Below are 11688 nucleotides of genomic sequence, written 5' to 3' on the forward strand. Positions count from 1 at the left end.
ATTACAAGATTCCACATCTTTAAGATTTAAACTTCTCTTTTTTGTTCATATTGTTTTCAGATCCCAAGACCAAAAAAAGAAAATAATGTGTTATAAAAATAAGGATCTACAAATATCAGGGTTTTTTTCAAACGTCATCAACAACAGATACCTACTAGTCTCACTTTCAAAACAACACCAAGCTATTCTTGCATGCCAAATTAAGATTTTATTAAAAGGCCCTGAAGCCATGTATTTGCACACCATAAGACTAGTGGAATACTGAAAATTTCCTCTCTTTTCTCCTGATTACATTACCTACTATATTTGCCTGCCATTCAAAAGTGTTCATTGCCAGAATATAAAATAAGTATTTCACAGAAATAGAAAATAAACATGACACAGACTGGGTGTAAGGGAAAAAAACATTTTCACTTCCCTTTTTACTAAAGGAAACTCTGACTATAACTTTGAATCTAACATACCGTACTCTAATACACATTGCACCAAGTATATTACCTCAAGTTAAAACCAAACAAGTTTTAAAAAATAGATAATTAATAATTACAAAATATTCAGAACTTCACTACTTAACTATATCATATGACCAATTTCAACTTTAAATTTTAAAGAAAATAATTTATTAAGTCTAATTTTAAAAATAGAGACAATTACAAAGCATCACTGCATTCAGAGCACACTTTATTCAAGGTAATACACATGAAAGCAGAATTATATGTTAAAATCTAAGACGGTAGAAAACATCCCACCGCAGGATTCCATATTCTACCATCAAAAAAAGCAAACATACCAGATTTATTATTTTTACTGTTTATTATTTTTTCTGATGGTAAAATACATAATCATAGCTGAAAATCCCAACAACACAGAGACATATAAAACATAAAAAAATAAAAATCATCCCAAATCTCACTATTTACAAATAACTGTCATTAACATAAATACCCTTTGAGAGGATGGATGGATTTATTTTGTACATTTATAACAACAATTGCAACAGATACAAGAGTTACAATTACAACAATTAATATTCTTATACTTGAGGTTACTGTGGGGCAGGGGGTTGTCACTGAGGGAAAATTAAAAGATTTGTTTACTTGTGTCACTTAAAAAAAAAAAACAGGCTACAATTTTTCATAGCCCAAGAACACATATATCTATACTAAAGGTAGCTGGCTGACTGATTTAAATAACAAGCCCATGATCCTGAGCAAAACAACAAAGTAAATGATACGTTTTCAAGACCTCCCACCTCTTGGTCCGGAAGAGCACCACTCTGGCAATTATGAGAGACCTACCAACCATGTGTGACTCAAGCATTTCATTTCAATTCTAAAATTCTGTGATTCCTCTGCCTCCCATTCTCCTACCATTCATTCATTCATTCATTCAGCTGTTCTCAAAATATGTAAAAACCTTTCCTTCCTCCTATGTTATTAGGATTCCATGATTCAAATCAAACCCTTCCTCTAATAGCTAAACTTCCATTTCCTCATGCATTTATTCCACTCTAGGTGTGACAATTAAAGAAACCTGATGAGAGAAAAGCTTCGGACAATTTTCAGTGAGAAGCAACTCAGAAAAAAAAAAATTTATATAAATTTACATACACAAATTTTTAATTTAAAGTTAAAATAGCTTTATGAGTTTCATGAGGGAGGAAGAGGGATGTATAATCTTACAACTTAGAAAACAAATTTTTTTTTATTTTTTTATTAGGTTTATTAGGGTAACATTGGTTAATACAATTATATAATTTTCAGGTGTACATTATAATTTGACATCTACATATTCTATTGCGTGATTACCACTGAAAGTTCAGTTTCCTTCAGCTACCATATATTTGATTCCCATTACCCATTCACCTTCCCTCTCCCCCCTATATTTGACTCCCTTTACCTCGTGTACCTCTCTCCTCCTCCCTGACCCCCTACCCTCTAGTAACCATCAGCCCATTGTCTACGTCTATGAGTCTCAGTTTGTTTGTCCTGTTCATTTGTTGCTTTTAGGTTTATATCCCACATGTAATTGATATCATGTGATTTTCAACTTCTTTCTGTCTGGCTTATTTCACTTAGTATAATTATTTCAAGGTCCATCCATGTAGTTGCAAATGGCAGTATTTCATCTCTTCTTATGGCTGAGCAATATTCCATTGTATATATGTACCACAGCTTCTTTAGCCAATCATCTATCGTAAGACACTTCAGTTGCTTCCATGGCCTGGCCACTGTGAATAATGCTGCTATGAACATCGGTGTGCCAATATCTTTTCAGATATGGCTTTTCAAGTCTTTGGGGTAAATACCCAGTAAAGGGATTGCTGGATCATATGGTAGATCAATTCTTAGATTTTTAAGGAAACTCCATATTGTTTTCCATAGTGGCTGTACCAATTTGCAGTCCCATCAGCAGTGTATGAGGGTTCCTTTTTCTCCACATCCTCTCCAACATTTGTTATTACTTGTCCTGTTGTTTATAGCTATTCTAACACGTGTGACATGGTATCTCACTGTGGTTTCGATGTGCATTTCCCTAATACCTAGTGACGTTGAGCATCTTTTCATATATTTGTTGGCCATCTGAATGTCCTCTAGGGAGAAGTGCCTATTCAGGTCCTCTGTCCATTTTTGATTGGATTATGTTTTTTGTTGTTATTGAGTCATATGAGTTCTTTGTATATTTTGGATAGTAGGCCCTTATTAGAGGCGTTGCTTGCAAATATATTTTCCCATTCAGATGGTTGTCTCTTTACCTTGTTGACGATTTTGCAGAAACTTTTTAGTTTGATATAGTCTCATTCATTTATTTTTGCTCTTACTTCCCTTGCCTTTGAGGTCAAATTCATAAAATACTCTTTAAGACCAAGGTCCTTGATTTTAGTTCCTATGTTTTCTTCTACGCATTTTATCGTTTCAGATCTTATATTCGGGTCCTTAATCCATTTTGAGTTAATTCTGGTATGTGATGATAGACAATAGTCCAGTTTTATTCTTTTGCAGGTGGTCTTCTAATTTTCCCAGCACCATTTATTGAAGAGGCTTTCCTTTTTCCACTGTACATTTTTGGCCTTTTTGTCAATAATTATTTGCCCATTTAAATATGGGTTTAATGCTGGACTCTCGATTCTGTTCTGCTGGTCCATGTGTCTGTTCTGCTGTCAATACCATGCCGTTTTGATTATTGTCGCTTTGTAGTACAATTTGAAGTTGGGCAGAGTGATGCCTCCAGCCTCATTCCTTTTTCTCAGTATGGCTTTGGCAATTCAGGGCCTTTTGTGCTTCTATACAAATCTGATTTTTTGTTCTATTTCTTTAAAAAATGCCAATGGGATTTTGATGGGGATTGCATTAAATCTGCATAACGCTTTAGGTAATATGGTCATTTTAACTATGTTGATTCTTCCAATCCATGAACACAGAATAACAAATCTTATTGATTCAAAGTTAGTCAATGAAAAGATTAGCAGTGTTTTTAGCTCCTAAAACATTCAAACCTGAGAATATTTAAAATAGTAACATACAACCAGCTTTCTAGTTTTTCATCTGTTACACTGGTACAAAGCTTAAAGTTAAAAGTGCACTTATATGCATTATTTATTTTCATTCTCAAAAAAAGCAGATGCAGTGGTCACTATTGATTTTCTTTCAAACATCCATTTCCCCCATGTTCTTCCTTATCTCTAGTTTTTAAACATCCTCCCTCCACCATTAACTCAGGGAAATGTGATGCCATTCCCAATTGCAGGGGCTATATCCTGATTATTAAAAAACAACCATGATAGCGCATTTCCCCCTTGTCATACCTGATTAGGAAGTGTACATGACCTAATTCTGGTCAATAAAACATGAAGGGAAAACTATGCCAGTAGGCTTGTGCAAAAGATTTCCTGGCCAATGCATGTCTAGATGTGATCTTGCTACCAGCCTGAGGATGAATCCAACACACAGAGAAGGGCAGAGCCAAGAAAATCACAGAGAAGCAGACCAAAGTTCTGAAAAACTAGCCTTACCTCCATATTTTAGTGTTCCATTTCAGTAGCTACTCCATTGCAGGCACTGTAATGTAGTGACACCAAGATAAATAGTATAGCCCATCTAACTCTCCTTGCCCAATCTGGACCTCCTTTTTCTATACCTAAATGTTCTCCTTTCCACTTGGGCTGAACTAAATTAAGCTGTTACACCAACACTCTTCACAACAAGTACAAGCACTTTTGCATTTCCTCTTCCAAAGGACCATTTCCTCTACCGATTCACTCCAGCAGTCCCTACTCAGGTTGAGGAGATGCAAGAATTATAAAAAGGTTCCTCTCCAAACCCGATGCTTTATCAAAGCTGAAAGGTAGCATATGAAATTAGATGAAGGACCATATAAGAAAATATGCGAGAACCATAGATTGATCATGTAACTAGATATTTAAACAGTTCACCCTATAGTATAAATGACTATAGATTCAGGAATACCAAGATATATTCCTTTTTTAAAAGAGGATGCTATTAAATAAATCTCTAAGAGAGAGCATAAACTAGGTGATATTTTAGAAGCAGATATTCTCTTTAATATATTTTTATTAACAGCTCTTAAGTTAAAAAAGGGAATCATAAAAAATCTACATACCTTAAACATTTTATTGCAATTAAAACATAAAAATGTGCATTTTCAGGACAATCTGTTAATGCAGGGCCACAGCCTTTTCTTCAAGCATGAGTCTATGGACCGTAGTTCTATTTTACCTTTTTCTAAAACCACACTCATAGTACATCACCTGTGACGTGCAATTTCTGTTTCTTAAATATGGAAAGACATCTCACAAACCTTTAAAAGCAATCTTACTGCAGAATCTTTTTTATTTTTTAGAGTTTTTTTCCTCTAAATATTTAAAGTTATTGCACCCACTCCTGTTTCTATTAATTTTAGCTGTTTGCCTGTTTTCAAAGTAGCCACCAGTTCTTACACAAACACCTTTTTGATTTCACTGAATAATGTTTCATTAAACTATATAATTACAAGATCAAGTACATCTGCCATTAATAATTTGTCGGGTACAAATATCAATGATTCTTGGTAAGTATACAATAACTAGTTGGACTAAAAGTTCAAGAAAAACTATAGAGTAGTCCACTGTCATTTAGTGATGTAGCATGGACATCTTAGCAGTAAATGACTGAAGAGTATCATTTAATGTTTTGAGTAGAATAAGCAGAGATGAGTTAAAAGAGATTCATCTGTAAAAGGCTGTTCCTATAAGTCCTTGCTTAGTTTTCCCATCAAACAACCCTCTAAAAGCTCAATATATCAGCAACTTCTGAATTTGCTTCTAAAATTTCAAAGTGCCTACTATGCGCCAGGCATCAAACCTTGGCACTTTATATGTAGTTTCTCAATCTTGATGGCGAGCATCTCAGAGTTACTCTTTTTTTATTTTAAAATTTTATTTTTTTCTTTTGTGTTACTGTTGATTTGTTCTAGAAATAGCTACAACACCAAACAGAACAGTGTACTCAGAGCTAAACAAAGTAGTTTAACACAAATTAGCTAAATAAATGTAATAAATCTGAATACAGCTAAAATTCTGACATTGCCTCCCTAAAGAGAAAAGCATTAAAAGTTTGTGTTTAAGTAAAATATCTATTATGGGATTTTATCTAATTCCAGTGAAAGATAAAATATGTGAATGTGATCTAGCCATATGTGGATATAGCTATACATTTACATTAAATTATAACTATGTGATATATCATTAATAAAGAAAATGACCAAAATTTGTAGTCTTCTCTACCAAATATATAAACAGTTCAAGTTCATTGTTAAGAATTCTTTGTGATAACTAAGATGATGGTCAGGGAGTGGCAGGAGAGAATATAACCAATCACTTACTTCAGTTTAAGAACAAATCACGACACACTTTCCTTAGATCCCACAATAGGAGGAAACCACCCAAACATTTAGTTTCTAAATTTCGGCTTTGAGAAGGGAGATGGAAAAAAAAAAAAAAAAAGACAAACAGCAGCCACCACTGTGTCTCTAAAACTATCTGTTCCCACATACCTCTATCATTCCATATTTTCTAAGTAGTTTAGAGACTCTCCAAAATCACTTTATATCAATGGATAATACACACTTGATTTTTACACATTAAGAATCTCAAGTATGGCTGTCCTGTAGATTGTCACTAAAGTGATATTCTGAAGTAGCTATAGTTTCTAGAACCAGACCGTCTGCTGCTACAGAATCTCTACAGTTAGAGAACAGACACCCCGAACTATTTCCAAAGAAATCACATCTTGAAAAACCAACACCCAGACACATACTAACAAACACCAATCAATACAACTAAGTGTTAATTGCTTGAGGAAAAAAAAACAAAAAAGAAAGAATATGGAAAATTAGGGGGAAAAAACAAATCATTGGTGGTTTCAAATTTTGAAGTCAGGAAAAAACTAATTTAAACATGCACTGTGCTGCTTCCAAGATACGTCTTAAATATTAACGTCTTCAAGACTCTGTTTCCTACTGTCAAAAGTGAGAGATTATACCACCTAACTCACACAGCTGTCTGAACAGTAGCATGCATGGTCCCTATACAAAGTAATAACTTAATAAATTGTAACAGGTATTGCTATTGTTGGGAAGTTCAAGATAACACAAATTCAGTTATAATGTAAGTCCTTTTAAAAGACTAAGAGAAATAGAAAAAAACCATCACACAATCTTTACTGTAATATGATTCCACACAGACTTAAAGACTGGCACTGTGAGGGTGATATTTTTCTAACTACCCCTTGATAATGAATGAATAAGTTTGGGGTAAATTATTTTAGGGTCATCTGGTATTTAAAATGACGGAAAACCTTATACATATTTATCTGAAACTGTAGAAGTTTCTCAGTTGATGATCCTACTGCTATAGTCAATTTTCTTTGTATGTAGATTTCTTACATTTCACTTTAACCACAGCGAATCTCACCTTCAAATGTATTAATAACATAATATCCAAAAAAATTGCATTGTTATTTAATATTTCAGCATCCTCTGTTTAGTCTGATTCATTCTTTTGGGAAGCTTTTTGAAACTAAACCACCTGTTCCATTCTGAAAAAAATGTGAACCAATAAACTACACCAGAATAATGGTCTAGTCCCTGCATGGACGGGATTACAGAAAGGACACAGAGAAGTAAATGGAGTGCTTTCCATTTATTCCTGAGTCATATTTTTACAGTCTGGATTTATTTCATGTAAAACCAATTACCAGATTACCAGACACACCCATATTCAAATACAAGTAAAGAAATATGACAAAGCCATGTATGAGCTGTTTTAGATTTTATGCTTTTCTGCTTTCCTCCTTTAGCATGATAACAGGTTGACTATCCTGTTATAATTTATTTCCTTAAACTTACTATCCTTATTTGCCTACCTACTTCCTATCAGCATAGAATCTATATACCTGGACCTTCATACCTCAAACTGACTCACTTTTAAGTACAAGGCATTCTGGACTTCCCTGGACTGATCGCCACCTACTTTCACAGCTTCCTCTCCCACAAAGACCTCCTAGCACAGCAGCCTTATGTCCAGCTGAACAGGCCCCATATTTCCCAACCCATATGCCTAGGCTCAGGCTGTTCCCTTCACCTAGAAAACTACCCTCCACGCATACACGCACAGCCCCTGTTTTGCCCATTAAAATATTTTAAGGCCCAAATGGAGTGTTTACCAGCTCTAAACTTATTCATAACTCCCCAGTCAAAAATTAGCAACACACACACAGAGCATGCTTCAGGCATCTCTAATAAAGCCCACAAGAGACTGCAATTTTTCTGTGCAAGTCTGCTTTTCCCTTAAAGACAGCTACTGGCTCTCATTCATCTTCATATTCTACCCACTATTCCATCCTCACCACACAATAAAGGTCCATAGCACATAGTAAAGATCTAGGTTGACCTACCTAAACTATTCTTGATTCTAATCCCAGTCCTTTTATCTGAAGGAATAAATGACTCGTGTTAAATGTTCTGTGAATAGTAATGCTTGCAAATGTGATGATAAAAATGTCAATAATAAAAATGTATTAATTTTTTAGGCTGATGAATGAAAAGGTCAATGAGCACAATAAATCATCAGTAAAGATAATTATTTTCCAAGAGTCACCCAAAAGTCTCATGTTATCAATACTAAAATTAACCTTTCTTGTCCCCCATTCTTATAAAAACTACTTGTACCTGATACATATCCAGAAATGCAAGCTCGCTTAAAGCAAAAGTTGTCTACACACTCTGCGAAGAATCTATGCTAAAACCATGCAATTTATTTGATAACATCTTTCTTCTAATGCCAGTAAATACAGTTTTCATCTTTTGTGCAACTATAAAAGGCTAACATATACAAAATATGAAAATAATTTATTTTAGCTCAGAATACAGTTAAAGCAAAGTTTGGGGGAAATTATAAAATGCGCTAAGCACCTTTCTCCAGCCCCCTCCACTCAAAAATTATTAAGAATGTTACAAACAAGACACAATTTTTGGTAGAAAATGTTCTCTTAAACTGGCCTCACATCTTTCTAATTCTAAATCATTCTTATTATAATTTTGTGACAGTTTTATTCCACGGTTTATTTATAGAGAAAGCAAACATTCTTCAAATATATATACACTGCTTTAAAATTAGATATTCTTAATTTTAAAAAAGTATTCCAACTTAGATGTAGTTCAACACCTTTTACTATCTGTGGGCAAACGTCATTCATATCACAAGAAGTAACTGCAAGAGTAAAGAAAATATTGACTTATTTTCTTAAGGTATTAAAAATCAGTAGGTTTTTAATTTTTCAATTCAAGTCGATATGCTAAAACAAAAGGTTAAAGCGGGGTCACTTACTACCAGCCTTTGTACTCATTACAACAGAGTTAAAACTAATTCGCAGGGTAGCAACAGTAGCCATCCACCACACACTCTCCCACCCATTAACTTTTCCTCCTTCCCTGGGAGAACTAGAATGATCATAACACAGACTTAACTTCCCCAACCCCACGAGAACATACGCATCTCCATCATCACCCTACAGAAGAGAAATGTGGGAGCTGTGGACCAAGAGAACCGACGCTTCTGTATGTCACTTCCCCTGCATGAGATAAACAAACCAACCAGCACCGTAACAGTATCCATCAGAGTAATTTTGTTACCCCAACTAATGCCGCGGTTAAGTTTTGAGCTAAGTCAGAAGCTCTACCAAATAGGTAAATCCCCAGCCTCCGCCTAAAAACAAACACCCCCAACGGGAAGTTTATCCCTGAAATGAATGCTGCCCGACACCTCCTTCCAGGAGACCGATGCCTTCCTCCCTCCTGCCCAAAACCCCCACTCCGAAGGTAATTGTCTGGACACAATCAAGGAGCGCTGGGGACTACACTCCGGACCTCAAAACCCCTCCCAAAAGAAGCCCCTACCTTTCCCCAGCTCGCCCACCTCCCGCCTGTCCCCACTCGCGCCGCGCCACTCGGGCAACTTCTGCAGCCAGCCCCGTCCGGCGCCCGCGGCCCCCTCCCTGCCCACCGAGCCCGCGGCGCCCTCAAGCCCGGCCGCGGCCCCCGCCCGCCCGCGCCACCGCGCCGCCCGCCCGGGTCCTCGCCGAGCCCTCCCCGCGAGGCCCCCGCCCGCGGCGCCGCCCCCGCCGCACCCCACCCGCCCCAGCCCGGGACCCCAGCCCACCGAGCCCCACCCGCGAAGGAGGGAGCCGCGGCCACCCAAAGGCTGCCGCCGGGCCCGGGCCGACCAGCCTGGCGACAACGCGGAGGTGGCTTTACCTTAGAGGCGCGGCCGCGAGCAACGGGGTCGGTCCCGGGCGCGGGCGGCGCCCCCAGTCCGTCAGTCAGCGGCGGCGGGGGCAGCGACGGCGGCACATCACAGCCGCCGGCGGCCGGAGGAGGAAAGCGAGCCACGCAGGGAGGGAGCGAGCGAGGTAGGGGGGGGGAAGGAACCCGAGAGGGAGGTAACGCGGCTCGGACTCGGCTCCTGCACTACTGCTGCTGCCTCCTACCGCCGCCTCTGGCCGAAGCGTCGCCGCCCGGGCCGCTGCCGTCGCCACAGATGCAGCCGGGAATGAATGCACAGCGCGCCTCGCTTATCCGGAGGTCAAACATCCTTCTGCCTCAGGCATCCGGATCGGCGCCAGACCCGGAAGTGAACACATGGAAAAAAATAAAAAAAGGAAAGCGTCTCTAGCGGCGGCGGCCCCCACGCTGCCCGCATCGGCGAAAAGAGCCGAGTGGAGCCGAAGAGTACCCCGACTTACTCGGATTGGTCGGCTCCCCGACCGGAAAAAGGGCAGCCCGCTCATTGGCTGGCAAGGCGTATAAAGACCAAGCCACTCCTTCCTCCTACCTTACGAGCAGTGCGTGAGGGGGAGCGTGGAGTGGTAGTGGGTACGGTTATGTCTCTCTGAGTGAGGCCTTGGGAGCAGAGGCTTGGCGAGGTCTGTGGAGAGAGCTGGAAGAAAACGCTCCCTGGTTTCGGAGAACTAAACATTCCGCGGCTCTAGCAAGCAAAGAGCCTAAGGGCGCCATTGTTCCAAGTCAGGGTGCCGAGTGTGGCGAGCACAGCCCTCCAGGTGCCAAAAGAATTTTAGGGCCTGGTCTATGGGCGTGACATCACTGGCTTGGTCTCGCCCACTTTATGGAACCCCAGTGCTGTATCAGGGTTTAGCTAATCCGTTTGTGAGCTAATGTAATCTCTGAACTACATAATGTGGTAGTATTTCAGTTTTCCATATGAACCTCCTGGAGTTCTGAGAGGCCAAACATCACTCAAGTTACGAGGTTGTAGAACAACCTGGAAAGGATGTTTTGACTCCACTTTCTATTCCTTTCTGCCCACATAGCAAAGGCAGAAAACTACATTCTTCTCATAGTTGGTTAACTGGGATGGAGATATGTCACTTTGGTAGACCTCTATAGAAATCTATTCACCATGAAGACATTGTAGAGGACTCAAACTTTGATTTTTAAAAAAATTGTTATTAATATGACTGTCTAAAGTTCTTTCGAAAGTCAGATATTAAGGTGTGCATGAAGAAAAATCAGCCTGGTGCTATGTTTAAATGTTCATTTATCAAACTTTTAAAAATATTTTTATATAAAGATATATAAAAGAAACAATCAAGAAACTGAGCGCTCTCTCTCACTCTTCCAAATTAAACATACACTTTAAAATAATTGAGAATTTATCTCATTGTTCCTCCCTGCCTTACCAGACCGATGATAGGTTTAACTACCCCTGAGAGGAGTAGTTGGTATACAAAGAAGCCGGTTTTGTTTTTGTAGTACAACAGTCCCTTTTTTTTTTTTTTTTTACCTCTCTCTTCACATTCTTTCCTAACTAGAGGTTAAAAAGTGATTGGTATCACCAGTCTTAGAAGAGTAGTAATAACAAGAACACTGCTTCTGTGTTTACCACACCACCATCATTCTGTTAGAAACTCAAAAGCAAGTAAAGTTTATGCATGCTCAGACTTGGGAATAACCTTCCTAATTAAATGACATCCCAAAGTTTCTGGTTTATCCCAGGACCCAAACTAGGCAAGAAACAAAGTTAACCCTGCCTCAATAAATATAGAAAGAAATGTCAGCAATACAGAGAACTTGAAATATTGCCATCAACAACCAACAAATCATCATACTGTCTGC

At 38.6% G+C, this 11688-nt stretch overlaps 1 protein-coding gene across 9 annotated transcripts in view; it reads right to left on the bottom strand.

Annotated features, from left to right (window-relative positions):
• CSNK1G3 (casein kinase 1 gamma 3) overlaps positions 1 to 10192 on the bottom strand; it is a 91219-nt gene extending 81027 nt beyond the window's left edge. For 5 of the 9 annotated variants that reach the window (XM_016165118.2, XM_016165114.2, XM_016165112.2 and 2 more), the window contains exon 1: positions 9811 to 9938. The gene's annotated coding sequence lies outside the window, so the exon portion shown is untranslated. Of the gene's footprint in view, positions 1 to 9810 lie in introns of all 9 variants that reach the window. The other 4 variants (XM_016165116.2, XM_016165117.2, XM_016165110.2 and 1 more) reach the window with 2 other exon arrangements.
• Between the last annotated feature and the right edge of the window lie 1496 nt (positions 10193 to 11688).

The sequence above is a fragment of the Rousettus aegyptiacus genome, unplaced genomic scaffold (assembly GCF_014176215.1).
Source record: "Rousettus aegyptiacus isolate mRouAeg1 unplaced genomic scaffold, mRouAeg1.p scaffold_m13_p_8, whole genome shotgun sequence".
NCBI lineage: Eukaryota > Metazoa > Chordata > Mammalia > Chiroptera > Pteropodidae > Rousettus > Rousettus aegyptiacus.